Raw genomic sequence first — 18,935 nt, 5'->3', positions numbered from 1 at the left:
TGCAGAGCTGAGATAGCCAGGATATTCCATGGGATGACCATGGGGTTCATCTCTCTTTCATAGGTGAAGATGAAACGAATGACGGTGACATCCTACTCAGATGCCAGGCCAATTTATGACAAACATTTCCTGCTCCACTGTTTATTTGTGAAGATAGATTATTTCTCACTGGTAGGTTGGCTGTCTGCGAGCCTGCCTCCATCCTGAAATTCAAGTTCATTCAATGGTATTTACTGAGTGCTTACTACATGTGTCTCTCTCCACTTCAATCCATACTTCATGCTGCTGCCCAGATTATCTTTGTCCAGAAATGCTCTGAGCATATTACTCCCCTCCTCAAAAATCTCCAGTGGCTACCAATCAATCTGTGCATCAGGCAGAAACTCCTCACCCTGGGCTTCAAGGCTCTCCATCATCTCGCCCCCTCCTACCTCACCTCCCTTCTCTCCTTCTACAGCCCAGCCCGCACCCTCCGCTCCTCCGCCGCTAATCTCCTCACCGTACCTCATTCTCGCCTGTCCCGACATCGACCCCCGGCCCACGTCATTCCCCGGGCCTGGAATGCCCTCCCTCTGCCCATCAGCCAAGCTAGCTCTCTTCCTCCCTTCAAGGCCCTTCTGAGAGCTCACCTCCTCCAGGAGGCCTTCCCAGACTGAGCCCCTTCCTTCCTTTCCCCTTCGTCCCCCTCTCCATCCCCTCCATCTTACCTCCTTCCCTTCCCCACAGCACCTGTATATATGTATATATGTTTGTACATATATATTACTCTATTTATTTATTTTACTTGTACATATCTATCCTATTTATTTTATTTTGTTAGTATGTTTGGTTTTGCTCTCTGTCTCCCCCTTTTAGACTGTGAGCCCACTGTTGGGTAGGGACTGTCTCTATATGTTGCCAATTTGTACTTCCCAAGTGCTTAGTACAGTGCTCTGCACATAGTAAGTGCTCAATAAATACGATTGATGATGATGATGAACACTGTACTAAGTGCTTGGGAGAGGCCAATATAGCAGTAAACACAAATTTCCTGCTCAAAATGCACTTACAGCCTAGAGGAGAGTGACTCCTCTCTTGGCTGCTGCCCTTCAGCCTGGTTTGCCTGTCACAACCATCCATTAATCAAAGGTATTTATTGAGCACTTAATATATGGAGAGCACTGTAATAAGTGCTTGGGAGAGTTCAATATATCAGGGTTGTTAGACACAATCCCTGTCCACAATGAGCTTACAGTCTAGAGGGGAGACAGACATTAATATAAAAAAAAATTATGGGTATGTACATATGAGCTGTGGGGATTCTCTGCATTCTACTGCTCTGTCCCATTGTTTTGAGACTGCTTCATCTGTTCTTTGAGTGGTTTATCCTGTCCTACCACCACTACTACTAGCAGCAATAGTAGTAGTAGTTGGGTGCTTACTTTGTGAGGTACACTATACTAGGCACTTGGGAAGTAAAGAATAAAATGGCATATTTCTTTCTTACACTCTAAAAGGGGAGATTCTATGTTCTTTGTGGGCAGAGCTGATGTCTACCAACTCTATTATGGTCTACTCTTCGAAGTGCTAAGGTTAGTGTTCTGCACACATGAAGCACTCAGTCAATACCACTGATGGATTCAGTGACAGACATAAAAATGTTAACTTGAGAAGTCAAATAATAGTAAAAGCAATAATAGTAATGATTTTGGTATTTTCTAAATGTTTCCAATTGTGCTGAGTGCTGTTCTAAGCACTGGGGTGGATACAAGTTAATCAGATAATAATAATGATGGCATTTATTAAGCACTTACTATGTGAAAATCACTGTTCTAAGATCAGACACAGTCCCTGTCCCATGGGGAGTTCACAATCTAGGAAGGAGAACAGGTATTGGACTCCATTGTACAGATAAGGAAACTGAGGCAATGAGAAGTTAAGTGAATAGTCGAAGGTCACACAGCAGGTCAGTGATGGACCCAGGAATAAAAACTAGCTTCTCTGAGGCCGAGGCATGGGCTCTTTACATTGGCCACTCCGCAGCTCTTTAAATAAAATGGCTAAATATATGTTCATGGATGTGAAGAAGGGTGTAAATCTATCTTTAAATGCTAAATTTGGCTGAAGGGAAGATATAGCTCAGGGTGCTGGGAATTTAATCGGAGAAAGCTTATTGAGGAGGGGAGACATGAAGATGGATTTGAATGTGGGGAGAGACATGGTCTGTCAATTGCAGTGAGGGTGTTTTAAGTTGTGATAACTGTGGGTAAGAGGACATTGTGGGGAGTCAAGAGTGAGGTACAGTTAGAAGGTTGGCTTGGGGGGAACGAGGAGAGTAAGTTGGGAAACAGGAGGAGGAGAGTATACATCAATAGTCTTATTGTGGGCAGGAAATGTTTCTGTTATATTGTTATATTGTACTCTCCCAAGCCCCTCTCAGAGTCACACTTTGGATAGTTTCCAGTACTCTACCAGGCTCGGCTATGGGAGGGAGAGTCAAGCAGAGGCCTACCATTCCATTCCTAGCTTGGCCAGTGGTTAGCCAGTGGAAAGCAATCTGCTACAAGTCAAAACTCACCCGTGCTGGGCAGCAGCAGCAGGAGAGAGAGTAGAGGGTGGAGACTCAAGTTTTCTGTGTGGAAGGAGGCCATGGTAAACCACTTCCACATTTTTTATCAAGAAAACTCTCTGGATCCACTACCAGAACGATTGCAGATGGAGAGTGGAAATGGTCGGAAACAACTCGACCACATAAGACAAGACAAGACTCTCCCAAGCACTTAATACAGTGCTTTGCACACAGTAAGCTCTCTATAAATAAGATTGACTTACTGGCTAAGGTGGGGTCTGGTGGTAAGGAGTTGTTTTTTCATGTGGAGATTTTGAGGAGGGGAGAAATGTGGGCTGAGTGCTTCAGGAAGACGAAGATAGTAACATATTTTAAGTGCTTACTATGTATCAGGCACTTTAAGTGCTGGGGTAGATTGAAGTTATTTAGGTCAGTCACAGCCCCTGTCCCAAGTGGGGCTCACGTCAAATAGCTATTATTTTATACTTTCCACTTCCCCACCCAGCAATTGATCTGTTGTGCTGCTATTGTTTGATAGTTTCTGTTTTATGGCATTTGTTAAGCGCTTACTATGTTTCGAACACTGTTCTAAGCAACTGGGTAAGTACAAGTTAATTCGATTGGACTAAGCTTGGGAGTCAAGAGGACGTGGGTTCTAATTCTGGCCCCGCCACTTGTCTGCTCCATGACCTTGGGCAGGTCACTTCACCTCTCTGGGCCTCAGTTATCTCATCTGTAAAATGAGGATTAAAACTGTGAGCCCCACGAGGGACAACCTGATTACCCTGAATCTACTCCAGCACTTAGAACAGTGCTTGGCACATAGTAAATGCTCAACAAATACCATCATAATATAATTTTTTTATTATTATGTAATCCCCATTTTGCATTTAAGGAAACGAGACACCGAGGAGTTAAGTGACTTGCCCAAGTTCACAGAGCAAGCAATCGGCAGAGCTGGGATTAGAATCCAGGTCCTTTGACTCTGAGGCTCGTGTTGCTTTCACGAGGCCATGCTGCTTCTTCTCTCCTCTCACATTCCGCCTAGTGGAGCTGCACGAATGTGAGCATTGCCTCGGTGTTGATGGAGTTGAAAATTCCAGGACCTTCTATTTCAATCAGTGTCATTTATTGAACACTCACTGTGTACAGAACACTGTACTAACCACTTAGGAGAGTACAATACAGTAGGGTTAGTAGACACATTACTGGCCCACAATGAGTTTCATTTTGCTCTGGGTCCTAAATTCCAAGGCCCAGATCCATGTAAACTTCTCGGATAACTTCCACAATCCCAGAAGTTGGAAGAGATGCTTGCTTGGAAAAGAAGAGATGCTTGCATGGAAAGTAGGTAGAGCAAACCATATTGAGTTAAACTTGGAACCCATAAAGGGGGAAGGAGGGTGTTATCAATGCTGTGAACTACATAACAGAATAGATTGCGATGGTAAGATATCTTTACCCTACAATACAGCCTTGTATTGGGGTGAAAAACTCCCATATCACAGACCCATCTCTTTACCTTTAAAAAATGACTGAGTTAGTTGCCCAAATTCTGTTTTGGCCAGAATAGCTGGGTGATGGTGGGAGGAGTGGCTTTTCAAGTGCTGGCAACAGGGTGTTTGGGGGCATGGAGCATTAGTACCTCAGGAAAAGACAAAAAGTGGCAGTCACTGTGATTCAGTCTCTATTCCCGCGGTCAACGTGTTCGCCTTGGTGGCCGGGCCCAACAGTTGCACCAAGATTCTAGCAGTACCTGCATGGGAAACCCTCCAGTCACCCAGGTGGCCATTGTGAAAATGGTGATGGGAGGGATGAGAATGGCCAAAGTGTCTTGAAAAACAGGGGTGGGAGGTAGTGCCAAAGTGCAGGTGGGGACAGGAGATAACAATAATAATAATAATGATGGCATTTATTAAGTACTTACTATGTGCAAAGCACTGTTCTAAGCGCTGGGGAGGTTACAAGGTGATCAGGTTGTCCCACTGGGGGCTCACAGTCTTAATCCCCATTTTACAGATGAGGGAACTGAGGAACAGAGAAGTGACTTGCCCAAAGTCACACAGCTGACAATTGGTGGAGCTGGGATTTGAACCCAAGACCACTGAATCCAAAGCCTGGGCTCTTTCCACTGAGCCACGCTGCTTTTGTCTTGTCTGTGTGGGAACACAGTGGTCTAGGCCTTGCATTAGCCCCTTCTCATCCAACCATTCCCTCAGAGCAGTTTTGTTTCTATCTAGGCCTGTTTGATTGTCTCCTAACCACCTCGTTTAAGTGAACGAGGGTAACTTGGTATGGTAGGATACCAAGCGATGGAGCATGATGCACCTTTAGGCCTGAATTTCATTTTGTCTGGCCAAGCCGCCACATATCCTCCTAGCCAGGTGTTGGTCTTATCAGGAAGCTTGGTTTGTCAAGGTCTTAAATCAGGATGAAGTCAACCAGGATTTCTAACCTGCTTACCAGTTTGCCCACCAGATCCCTATAATGAAGAGAAACAGGCAGGGCCTAAAAATTACCCCAAGTAGAATTTATTGCTGTTCATATTAAGGTGTATACAGTGATTTGTGCAGGTGAAGCTAGGATGCTTTACTCATTCAGTTATATTTACTGAGGCTTACTGTGTGCAGAGCTCTGTACTAAGCACATGGGAGAGTACACGATAACAATAAATAGACACATTCCCTACCCACAATGAGCTTTCAGGGTGTAGAGAAACCCTGTATTGCTTGAACTTGAGCTGGCCTTGACTAGTAGAGAAAACTGTACTTGTCAACCCCCAATCCCTACTAGAAAAAGCACTAGTAGTAATGAATATGTCTCTGACATACCCTTCTGAACACAGTGCAGAGTCTGTGAAGTTTAATATAATAATAACAATAATAATAGTATTTTTTAAGCACTTACTATGTGCAAAGCACTGTTCTAAGTGCTGGGGTAGATACAAGGTTACCAGGTTGTCCCAGAGCCCAGGCTTTGGAGTCAGAAGTCATGGGTTCAAATCCCGGCTCTGCCAATTGTTAGCTGTGTGACTTTGGAGAAGTCACTTCACTTCCCTGTGCCTCAGTTACCTCATCTGTAAAATGGGAATTAAGACTGTGAGCACCCTGTGGGACAACCTGATCTCCTTGTAACCTCCCCAGTGGTTAGAACAGTGCTTCGCACATAGTAAGCACTTAATAAATGCCATTATTATCATCATTATTATTATTTTATGCTATCTGTTGGCACGAGCCTTGAACTGTACCCACATCGTTCTTTTTTAACCACTATTATGCCAGTATACCTGAGGATATAAAAAGGGCCATACATGGAAGTTGGCATAAGACTATTTTTCCAATTCCCCTGGGAATCATTCTTCAACCAGGATGCAAGTTTCATCTAAAGTCTTCTCTCAATCAATGGTAAGTGCTTACTGTGTGCAGAGCACTGAGGACAGTGCAAACAGAGTTGGTAGACCCATTCCCTGCCCACATTGTTGTCTGTCTGCCCTTTCTAGACTGTGAGCCCGTTATTGGGTAAGGACCGTCTCTATATGTTACTGACTTGTACTTCCCAAGTGCTTAGTACAGTGCCCTGCACACAGTAAGTGCTCAATAAATATGATTGAATGAATGAACAAACACAGTCTAGAGGAACAGACAGACATTGATATAACGAAATAATGTGTATGCAAATAAGTGCTGCAAGAATGAGGGTGGAGTGAATATCAAGTTCCCATCTATAGTGGTGTAAACTGGTAACTATGTTCAGAAAGCACATACACAGGAAAATATATAGCACAGGATAGCACAATTAACTGAAGTTATTGACTAACAAGCACAAGGGAAGACCTACACAGAGCCTCAGACATTTACTGACAACACAGAGCGTGCTGCTGCCATTACTTTCTTCTAGAGCTGTGCACTCTCCAATCACATTTCATCAAATAATAAACCAAATCGCAAGGTCCAGCCAGGCCTCTGCAAAACACGCAGTTGTGATTTCAGTGAAGAATTCAGCTTCGTGCAAAATAGGAAATGAATATGGTGATCTGAACCTACAATGGTGTTTATTGAGCAATTACCGTAGGCCAAGCACTGCGCTAAGCATTTGGAAGAGTATAATATAGAGCTGGTAGATCAATCCAACCTCTTGCCCTGTTTCATCAGAGCCAGCTACAAACCAAACTCAACATCAAACAACCACAAAATTCTGTAATAACAGTGAGCCTTCACTCACAATAGCACAGTAGCATGGCTCCACTGGCTGGAATAAGAGGAAGAGACCCTAAGGTTCTTGTGGTCAGGGAACATGTCTACCAACTCTGCTGTATTTGTACTCTTCCAATCACTTAGTAAATGCACTGCACTTAGTAAGTGTTCAATAAATGTGATTGAAAGAGTGGAAGCAGTATAAAAAGATTGAGTGAAGCGGAGTCTAAAACAATGGGATAGACCAGGAAATGGCTGGGGAACCCTACACCAGGAAGGCTCCTTCTCTGGAGCACAAATTTTGGAAAGGCCGGGAGAACAAAGCAGATTGAAAAACAGAGGCAGGCCATGAAGATGGTAAATTCATCAATTCAGAAAAGCCCTATTTGTGCGAAAACCAAAGAATGGAAGGACAGTGAAACCGTTGGTCGTTTCATTTATGCCCATATGGATAATAATAATAATAATAATAATGGTATTTATTAAGCACTTACTATGTTCAAAGCACTGTTCTAAGCACTGGGGGGGTTACAAGGTGATCAGGTTGTCCCAAAGGGGGCTCACAGTCTTAATCCCCATTTTACAGATGAGGTAACTGAGGCACAGAGAAGTTAAATGAGTTGCCCAAAATCCCACAGCTGACAATTGGCAGAGCTGGGATTTGAACCCATGACCTCAGACTCCAAAGCCCGTGTTCTTTCCACTGCACTGCTAATAGTGTCATCTTAAGGACAGAAGGTGGTGCATGTGTGTGTGTATATATGAGGACCTAGTTTGTTTTCCCAACTCAGGTAGAACACTTCCCCAAAGCAGCTTTTTCCCCCATAGTCACAGGTGAACTCTGCAAAGCAGACAGGTGGGGTTGGCTTCAAGCCTTTCTGGATAAGTTTCAAGGTTGAAGTGATTTTTTCCAGAGATTTCCTCTGTGGGTCTTTGCCAGGGAGACTGTTTGATGTGGAAAGCCCCTCAGCTGCCACTTTTACTTTGCCATGGTTAAAAGATTCCACCGTGATTAACATTTTTGGACACAGATTCTTCTTTTACCACTACATTAGCTACTAGTAGCACACATTGCAGTTTGGCCACTCGTTTTGTCACTGTATTAAATACTGTGAAGTTGTAAAACCACATAATCCTGAGTAGTACAGGAGCTGATGCATTCAGCAGGATTACATTTTGATCTATACCACATGCATGAACAAAACTGTTTTCTTCCTACACGAAATCTCCTTTTGTTCATGATATTTGTTAAACACTTACCATGTGTCTACCCTGTCCTAAGCACTAGGATAGATACAACCTAATCAGGTTGGATGTAGTCCATGTCCTACATAAGCCTCCAAGTCTTAAACCCCATTTTACAGATGGGGTAACTGAGGCACAGAAAAGAGAAGTGATTTGCCTAAGGTGACCCAATAGACAATTGGGTCCTTCTGACTCCCAAGTCTCTGCTTTATCCGTTAGGCCACACTGCTTTTCTTGAGCCACCTCGTGCGTTGTTATACCAGAATAGGCTTGCGTTGTTGGAAAAACAATCCCTAACTTTCCCATCCTGCTATTTCCAAATCATGTTATAAGCATTTTTATATCTATTCAATGTCTACTATGTGTCAAATACTGCACTAAGCACTTTAGAAGATGCAAGATGATCAGGTCAGGCAGTCATGGTTCCACATAGGTGCTCACAACCTAAGACAAGGAAAAAGTTAAGTGACTTGCTTAGGGTCACTCTGCAAGTAGAGTTAGGGGTATAGTAGAATTCTGGATTTTTTAACTCCTGGTCCTGCATCCTGTCCACTAATTATAATAATAATGGCATTTATTAAGCACTTACTATGTACAAAGCACTGTTCTCAGCACTGGGGAGGTTACAAGGTGATCAGGTTGTCCCATGGGGGGCTCACAGTCTTAATCCCCATTTAACAGATGAGGTAACTGAGGCACAAAGAAGTTAAGTGACTTGCCCAAGGTCACACAGCTGACAATTGGTGGAACTGGGGTTTGAACCCATGATCTCTGACTCCAAAGCCTGTGTTCTTTCCACTGAGCTGTGCTGCTTCTAATAATATTGGCATTTATTAAGCGCTTATTATGTGCAAAGCACTGTTCTAAGCACTGGGGTGGTTACAAAGTGATCAGGTTGTCCCATGGGGGGCTCGCAGTCTTAATCCCCATCTTACAGATGAGGTAACTGAGGCCCAGAGAAGTGAAGTGACTTGCCCAAAGTCACACAGCTGACAATTGGCGGAGCCGGGATTCAAACCCATGACCTCTGACTTCAAAGCCCATGCTCTTTCTACTGAGCCATTTACTCTGTGCCAAGCCCTGAGCCAATCACAGGGGAAAATGAAGGGTAATTAGATTGGACAGACTGCATTTAGGCTATGTAGCCTCCCTGTAGTGAAAATCTGTGTTCTAGCATAACTGACTGCTAAGAGTGGCTGAATGTTCACCACTCTGTTACAGAAATGTTCAGGTTTCATTATAAGCCTGTGGATGCCCTTGCCCTCCCGGGCTAAAATCACTGAGGTCAGGGTTTATCTTACATCATGCAGGAAAATTATCTCTAATTTAACTACAACGTGAATGAAATGCACCCTACCATTTAAAGAGGTTCTTTCATTGCCAAATGATGTCCGTTCTGTTACTTTATCCCTTTTTCTCTAACTATAGAGCCAAAAAGCCGGAGGGCTGCCGGAAACCTCAAGATGTTCCACTTTGGGCCAGACTAAGCCAATCCACCACAGACGGATGAGATTCTATCCTACACTGAAAAATCTTTAGAGCGATTCCAGAAAAGCTTCATTTTAGCTCTCTTTTGGGAAATAATTCATTGAATGGAATTAATTTGGCATCCTTTCATGGGAAAGCGATAAGCTCCATTCATGACCTCAGTTGGCTATTGAATGACTAATGTGTGTGTTTTTCTTTCCACGCGATGGAAGTCTTACAATTTTCTTTGTCTAGGTGTTTCGGTTTTGCAGAACTTCCGATAGATGTAATGCAGTCCTTCCAAATATTTTTGGGAAAATCATGCCAGGAGTTCACTAGAATTATTTGAAAAATGGGTTCTGGCTTTAGGTCAGCTATTGCACACTGTAAAAGTGGAGAGTCTAGGTAACATAACAGCAAATATTCTTTAGTGAAAGTGTGTGTGTCAGAGGAGGGTCAGGGAAGACCTCTTCACCCACTCCCTTCTATGTCACCCTGACTTGCTCCCTTTATTCATCCCCCATCCCAGCCCCACAGCACTTACGTACATATCTGTAATTTGTTTCTATTAATGTCTGTCTCTCCTAGACCATAAGTTTGTTGCGGGGAGGGAATGTGTCTATTACCTTGGTATATTGTTCTCTCCCAAATGCTTAGTACAGTGCTCTGCACACAGCATTCAGTAAACATGATTGAATGAATGAGAATTGCAGGTAAAAGGAGAGAATGGCTTTTACAATACTACTACTAATACTAATTGTGGTATTTAAGTGCATACTTATGCCAACCACTGTGGTTAATACCGAGTAATTAAACTGCATAAAGTCCCAATTTCACATGGAGATCACCATCTTAAAAGGGGGGAGAAAATTCTGGGAGAAATCAAAGAAGCCCTTGTGAAATTACTATGGGTTTTCAGCCCTAAATCCCAACCTTGCCTCCCCCACAGCATCACTTTAGGATTTCCAGGACCCCAATCAGCCTCTGCTGGGTTCTGAAGCCCTCAAGCTCCTCTGTTCTTCTAACACAGGTTGGGGAATCCCCGCTCACCTATCCTTGCCACAATGCTTTGACCAAAGCCCAGATGTCTCCCTGAAGCCTAAGGGATCACTGAAGGCATAGTGGCTAGAGCCCGGGCCTGGGATTCAGAAGGTCATGGGTTCTAACCCCGGCTCTGCCACTGGTCTGTTGTGTGGCCGGCCTTGGGAAAAGTCATTTAACTTCAGTTACCTCATCTGTAAAATGGGGATTAAGATGGTGAGCCCCATGCGGGACATGGACTGTGCCCAAACTGATTTGCTTGTATCCACCCCAGTGCTTAGTAGAGTGCCTGGCACCTAGTAAGTGCTTGACAAATACCATAGTTGTTATTATTAACCCCCTTCTGGGTCTGATTGCAGGAAGCTTTAGGACAAACAGCCCCCTCCTCCGCCTATGACTCCAGTCCATGTGTCTCCCTGAACCCAGAGCTTCTTCCCGAGTCCTACCCTAGGAAGGTCCCAAGATCTGAGATCTTAACAATGTCTAATCATTTTGTAACAACAAAAGCAAATCCAGTTCTACTGTCTTTCCTTAGAGCCACTGCTTTGCTCCCCAGACCCACTGTGCGCAGAGCACTATTGCTCCATTTATTCACCACCCTCCCCAAACCCACAGCATTTACGTACACATATGTAATTTATTTATATTAATGTCTGCCTCCCCTTCTAGACTCTAAGCTTGTTGTAGGCAGGGAATGTGTCCGTTATACTGCTGTGTTGTACTCTCCCAAGAGCTTAGTACAGGGTTTTGCACACAGGAAGTGCTCAGTAAGTATGATTGATACAATAAAACAGAATTAATAGATATGTTCCCTACCCAGAAGAGCTTACAATGCTCTCCTAGGCACACAGCTTGCCCTCTCTTGCCACCAAGATGACCGAGCTTCTCCTTCTCTTACCACCTGCTCCCCACTGCTTCCACCCTAATTCTTTTCCCTCTGGCTTGGCCAGGTCTTTACACTTCCCTTCCAGGAAAGGCACCATGGAGTGACTCTTCTGGCTTCCTCCTCCCTCTCCTACGTGTTAGACCAGTGGAACTGGTCATCCCAGCCCTGCTCCTTCTTTGAATGTCCTTTCTGTCTCAGAAGTGGCATCCAGAAAGATGTCTGGAGTCTCCTCCTTTCCTAGGTTAATGGGATTTGGAGGGGAGACCCAGTCACTGAGACATCAGCTCTCTCACCATCTCCTGTGGGTCACAGCTTGACTGCATGCAGTGACTTTCATTCAATCATTCAATCACATTTATTGAGCGCTTACTGAGTGCAGAGCACTGTACTGAGAGCTTGGAAAGTACAATTCAGCAACAAATAGAGACAATCCCTACACAACAACTGGCTCCCAGTCTAGAAGGGGGGTGACTGTAAAGGATGATCAGAAAGTCTCTAAGTGTGGGGTCTGTGAGAATTGTTACTGCCACTGTCTGCTTCTAAGTGTCTATTATAGTGCTCTGGATTAGCATAATACTCTGAGAGGAAGTGGTAGCTGCGGGTGAAGTCTAAAGGGGAACTCTCATCCATCTGTCCCACTACCACTGGCTGCAGAAGAGTGGCCCACCACATTGGGTGTCTCGGGAGTGGACAGAGGTCCAGACTTGTCCCAGGTGTCTTTTGCCAGGAGTACTTCCCCCATTAATTTCTCATATCCCTTTCTTGGTGGCTTCGTGGATAGCACAAGGGCCTGGCAGTCAGAAGGACCTGGGTTCTAATCCTGGCTCTGCCATGTGTCTGCTGCGTGACCTTGGGCAAGTACCTTTGCTTCTCTGGGCTTTAGTTACCTCACCTGTCAAATGGAGATTTAGTGTGAGCCCCTTGTGGCATCTGGACTGTATCCAATCTGATTAACTTGTATCTATACAGGACTTGATACAGTGCTTGGCATATAGTAAGCACTTAAAATACTATTATTGTTATTATTATTATTAAATCCCCAACTGCTATTTCATCTCTTCCACACCACATAAGCATTTAAATCTCAAAGCTCCCATACCAGTACATATTTAGCTTATATACTTAACTCTTCTCCCTATATTTAAGTTACTTGAGTGTTCTTCCCCTCTGCTAGACTGTAAACTTCTCGAGGACAGGAATGGTGTTTTTCTAATTCTACTGTACTCTCCCAAGCGCTTAGTACAGTGCTCTTCATGCAGTAGGAGCTCAGTAAATGTTATTGATTACTTGATTGGTAGTTTACTCAGCACACTGATGCTCTGCACATAGCAGGCATCTAGAAAAGTTATCTCTGCACATAGCAACCTACCAGTTGCCTTCTAAGTTCAAAGCACTCTGCTTAGGGCAGAGTACTGTACTAGGTCAATGGGAGCATTCTGTCCAAGATACAATTCCTTCCTTCAGAGGAGCTTTCTCTATCCTCTTCTCTATTTAAATCCTCTCCTGGATTCTTAACTATGTGCAGGATTAATAATAATGATGGCACTAGGCACTGGGGTGGATACCGGCAAATCAGGTTGGACACAGTTCCTGTCCCACACAGGGCTCACAGTCTTAATCCCCGTTTTACAGATGAGGGAACTGAGGCACAAAGAAGTGAAGTGACTTGCCCAAGCCATGCAGCAGACAAGTGGCAGAGGCGGGATAAGAACCCATGACCTTCTGATTCCAAGGCCCCGTGATCTTTCCACCAGGCCATGCTGGGTAGAAGAGCTTCTGGCATTCATTATTTTCTTTGGGCAACATCATGGAGGCAGGAATCAGTCCCGAGAGGTCCACACTGACTGGATCCCCTCTCCAGCCCACTTTGCAGGTGGCACTTCAGGCCTCTGAGTAAAATAGAGAAGCAGCCTGGCGTAGTGGAAAGAGCACAGGGCTGGGATTCAGGAGACCTGAATTCTAATCCTGGCTCTGCCACAGTCCACTCTGTGACTTTGGGCAAGTCACCTAACTTCCCTGTGCCTCAGTTTCCTTATCTGTAAAATGGGGCTTTAATACTTCTCTTTCCTACTTAAACTGTGAGCTCCATGAGGGATGAGCACTGTGCCTGACCTGATTGTCTTATATTTACCCCAGCACTTAGTGTAGTCTCCTCAAGGTCACACCTGGAGAGTTTCTAGTACTTTACCAATCTCGAATACAGGAGGGAGAGTCAGGCAAAGTCATATCCATTCCATTCTTAGCTTGGGCGGTGGCTTGTGAGTGGAGGACAATCTGCTACAAGTCAAAACTCACCTGTGCTGGGCAGCAGCAGTATGGGAGAGAATCAAGGGCGAAGACTCAGGTTTACTGTGCGAAAAGAGGCAATGGTAAAACTCTTCCATATTTTTACCAAGAAAACCCTGTGAATCCACTGCCAGAACAATGTCAGATGGAGGTGGGGCGCTCTGGGAGAGATGTGTCGATGGAGTCGCTGTTGGTCAAAGATGACTCAACAGCAGAAGACAAGACAGTGCCTGGCATATAGTAAATGCTTAATGAATGTTATTATTATTATTGTTATTATTATTAGCAGGTTTTCTCCTCTCTTTCCCAGGATAAACCCATGATGCCCATGCCACTGATGGCTTATGACCCCCTCAGGCTACCTCTGCCAAGGAGACAAGAATCCTCTCGTATCTGTGGGTTACTCATCTTACAACTTACCCTCTTTTTCCTCTCCTCCTCCCCATCTCCCCACCCTACCCCCTACCCCTCCCCACAGCACCTGTATATATGCTTGTACAAATTTATTACTCTATTTATTTTACTTGTACACATTTACTATTTATTTTGTCAATGATGTGCATCTAGCTTTATTTCTATTTATTCTGATGACACCTGACCACATGTTTTGTTTTGTTGTCTGTCTCCCCCTTCTAGACTGTGAGCCCGTTGTTGTGTAGGGACCATCTCTATATGTTGCCAACTTGTACTTCCCAAGCGCTTAGTACAGTGCTCTGCACACAGTAAGTGCTCAATAAATACGTTTGAATGAATGAATGAACTGGGGAAAGCCTGGCCAGAGAGAGACAAAAGAATGTTAAAGAATTGTCCAGGTGTTCAAGGCAACTCTAGAGATCTCAAGCTTCTCACTCCTCATTCTATTCTTTCTCCAAAAGGCTCCACTCCTTCCTTAGCTACTAAGTGAATTCAAATCCATTGCATAATGAGGCGTTGTGCAATCCTGGGAAAGTTTTTCTGACCCTAGGCTGAGAGGCTAAATACTTGCAGGCACTTAACTTGACTCTTGTGGTTACTATTCTTAGTCATGTAACAGTCTCAGGTCTTTGCCTGGCCTCCTCATGTAGCAGTGAAGCTTCCGGGAGCCGTTGGAGGGTTTTGGTCTCGCTAAGGAAAAGAAAGGGGAACTCCTGATCTTGGACCTGAATCCTCAAGATTAGAACCTAGAATGAGGAACTGCTATTTCCAAGAAGAATGTAGCTGTTTCTACCAATTGTAATAGTAATGATGGCATTTGTTAAGTGCTTACTATGTGCCAAGCACTGTAGTAAGCACTAGGGTGGTTATAAGCAAATTGGGTCCCTGTCCCGCATGGGGCTTGGTCTCGATCCCCATTTTACAGATGAGGTAACTGAGGCTCAAAGAATGGAAATGACTTGCCCAAGGCCACACAGCAGACAAGTGGCAGATCCTGGATTAGAACCCATGACCTTCTGACTCCAAGGCCCAAGCTTGATCCATTATGCCATGTACTCTTCCAGGGGCTCATGCAGTGCCCTCCATATAGTAAGCGCTCAATCAATATCATTGATTTAGGTTCTAAGGATGTGTGGGTGTGGGGAATAAATTGTGAACCAAAGGGACAGGGTGGAGGTCAGTCATTCATTCAGTCCTATTTATTGAGCGCTTACTGTGTTCAGTGCACTGAACTAAGTGCTTGGAAAGTACAATTCAGCAACAAATAGAGACAATCCCTACCCAACAACGGGCTCACAATCTAGAAGGGGGGAGACAGACATCAAAGGAAGTAAACAGGCATCAATAGCAGCAATATAAATAAATAGAATTATTGATCTATGTACATCATTAATCACAGTAAGCGCTCAGTGAATACAATTGAATGAATTAATAAAATAGAGTAATAAATATGTACTTATATACACAAGTCCTTAGCACAGTGCTCTAGAAACAGGAGCACAATCAGGAGCATTTTTGCACAGGTAGCCAAAGATTTTCTGCTGCCAACAGGCACACAGGAACTCTGGGAACTATACTGCACTTACACGGAGAGAGGAAGCAGTTGGAAGAGGAGGGTGAAGGGAACCCCTCCATGAAGTGAGAGATGGAAAGGGATGTTTTCTGGATATAGAGTTTGTACCAGCCGAATCCACAGTGACCTTGGGGAAGACTGGGTTGAATTGTGAAGAGAGACATAAGGGGAAAATTAATATCCTAGCCTACTCAGCATGAGACAGACAAATCTGAAACCTGAGGAGAGGGTCAGAGGTGAGGAAACCCACCCTGAGGCAGAAGCAGGGAGAGGCGTGGGATGAAGGAGTCGGTAAAAGGGGCTTGTTGCATTGTAATCTTTGCTCTGCTGGATGGAGCCGGTTTGCGGTTGTCACGAACACTTGGATGCCTTCCCTAAGCCCTCCTTTCCTTTTCTTCCTCTCCTTTCTGTGTCACCTTGACTTGCTGCCTTTATTCATCCTCCCTCCCAGCCCCACAACACTTGCGCGCATACCTGTAATTTCACTTATTTATATTAAGGTCTGTCTCCCCCCATAGACTGTAAGCTTGCTGTGAACAGGGCATGTGTCTGTTATATATTGTACTCTCCCAAATGCTGAGTACAGGCCCAGTGGCAAGACCACAGGCTTGGGAGTCAGAGGACCTGGGTTCTAATCCTGGCTCTGCCACTTTTCTGCAGTGTGACCTGGGGCAAGTCACTTCACTTCTCTGTGCCTCAATCACCTCATTTGTAAAATGGGGATTAAGACTGTGAGCCCTATGTGGGACAAGCTGATTACCTTGTATCTACTCCAGTAGTTAGAACAGTGCTTGGCACATAGTAAGTGCTTAACAGATACTATTATTATTATTATAATGCTCAGTAAATACGATTGACTGACTGGCTAAACTGAATTGCTCTAGACATCTTGGCCTGTGGGTACTTTCTTCAAGGTGAGTGTTACGCAGGGGAGGGTTGTGGCATGTTGTCAGCAGAAGGCAGTTGTCAGCAACCAAGTGCTATAGTCTTTCTTTTTGAAGCATCCTAAAAACTGAGCTGGCTCTGTGAGTTTTCAGTGAAGATTTGCATTGAAAATGTCTCCTTTGGATTGCCCTGAATTTGAATCTCAGCAATGTCACTGGACGTACTTATTTCCTGAATAGAAGGAAACTATTGGGTTGTCCTAATACAGTCAGTATCTTCCTGGTTTCTGACTTTAGCGGATGGGTATGGAGAGCCAGCATAGCCTAGCAGAAAGGGCAGGGGAAAGATTAAGAAGACACAGATTGTAGATTCAACTATGCCTGCTGTGACCTTGGGCAAGTAACTTATCCTCTCTGTCCCTCAGTTTCCTCATCTAGGAAATAAGGTTAAACTACTGACTCTCTGTATCTTTGAGATTGGTAACTCCACGTGGGACAGTCAGTGGCTCAGATTTGATTACCTTGTATCCACCCCAGGGTTTAGCATACAGTAAGCCCTTGGTTTTATAATCACGATTGCTTTTGTTATTTCAATTTTTCATACAAAACCATGTCCTACTGGCAACTTTGCTTTGCCTCTTACTGTGTGGCCTCTCACTACGTCTTCCCAAATCTGTTTGTCTAGTTAGGGTTTTTGTAGAGTCACAATTCCCTGGGCATATTTACAAAATGAATAAATAAACATGCTATTGAATCTCACATGCTAATGGACAGTCCTATGCTTGACATGCTGAAATTGCCAAGGCTGTCAGAAGGTGAAGAGCATTTTGTGCAATGGCTTTGGAATCTGGAGTTATGGAATTAGAAATTATCCAGTTGGAATTATACAGAGAGAAATGAGGGATGTAAGGTCATTTATGCCACTGTCTCTCTCCCAAGCTGGACTGTAAGCTTCTTGAGGTCAGGGATGATGTATGCGTATTATCAATCAGTGGTATTAAATTTTTACTGTTTGCAAAGCATTGTACTAAGCCTCTAGACTATAAGGTCGTGGGCAGGGAACTTGTCTACCAACTCTCTGTTAGAAGCAGCGTGGCTCAGTGGAAAGAGCCCGGGCTTTGGAGTCAGAGGTCATGGGTTCAAATCCCAGCACTGCCATTTGTCAGCTGTGTGACTTTGGGCAAGTCACTTAACTTCTCTGTGCCTCAGTTACCTCATCTGAAAAATGGGGATTGACTGTGATTCCCCCTGTGGGACAACCTGATCACCTTGTAACCTCTCCAGCGCTTAGAACAGTGCCTTGCACATAGTAAGCGCTTAATAAATGACATCATTGTTATTGCTGTTATGGTATTCTCCCGAGTGTTTAGTTCAGTGCTTTGCCTGCAGTAAGTGCTCAATAAATGTTGTTTATTGATTAAATGATTGATAGCGGGCAACAGATTTGGTAGACATGTTCCCTGCCCACAAGGCAGCATGGCTTAGTGGAAAGAGCACGGATTTGGGAGTCAGGGGTTGTGGGTTCTAATCCCTACTCTGCCACTTGTCAGCTATGTGACTTTGGGCAAGTCACTTAACTTCTCTGTGCCTCAGTTACCTCATCTGTAAAATGGGGATTAAGACTGTGAGCCCCACATGGGGCAACCTGATTACCTTGTATCTACCTTAGTGCTTAGAACAGTGCTTGGCACATACTAAGCACTTAAGCCCATTGTTGGGTAAGGACTGTCTCTATATATTGCCAACTTGTACTTCCCGAGAACTTAGTACAGTGCTCTGCACACAGTAAGTGCTTAATAAATACAATTGAATGAATGAATGAACAAATGCCATCATTATTATCATTCTCTGTGCCTGTTACCTCATCTGTAAAATGGGGATTAAGTCTGTGAGCCCCACATGGGGCAAACAGATTGCCTTGTATCTACCCCAGTGCTTAGAACAGTGCTTAGCACATAGTAAGTGCTTAACAAATACTATTATTATTATTATTGTCTACAGGACTAATTCTGCTGTACTCTCCCAAACACTTACTACAGTGCTCTGCACACCATAGATGCTCAATAAGTACTACTGATTGACTCTTGATATTGTAGGTTGGAATCTGTTGTTCATCAGTCAGGGGTTCCAAGGGCACCCAGAATCTTCTGCCCCTGGCCTAAGTGTAAGCCCTCAAATACCCTTTACCAAGCAGTCAATCAATAAGATTTATTCAAGCCCTTACCCTGGGCAGAACACTGTACCATCTTATTGGGAGAGCAGACCCCGGCTTTGGAGGAGTTTATGGTGTAGCAGGGAAGCAGGCATTAAAATAAAATTGCAGATAATGGCCAGCAACAGAGTTTAAAAATGTCAATGTGTGTGAGTGGGTGTAGAGGAGTGTGGGCCCTAGTTTATA

The sequence above is a fragment of the Tachyglossus aculeatus genome, chromosome 3 (genome assembly GCF_015852505.1).
Source record: "Tachyglossus aculeatus isolate mTacAcu1 chromosome 3, mTacAcu1.pri, whole genome shotgun sequence".
Classification (NCBI taxonomy): domain Eukaryota; kingdom Metazoa; phylum Chordata; class Mammalia; order Monotremata; family Tachyglossidae; genus Tachyglossus; species Tachyglossus aculeatus.
Note: the sequence above shows the minus strand (reverse complement) of the source record.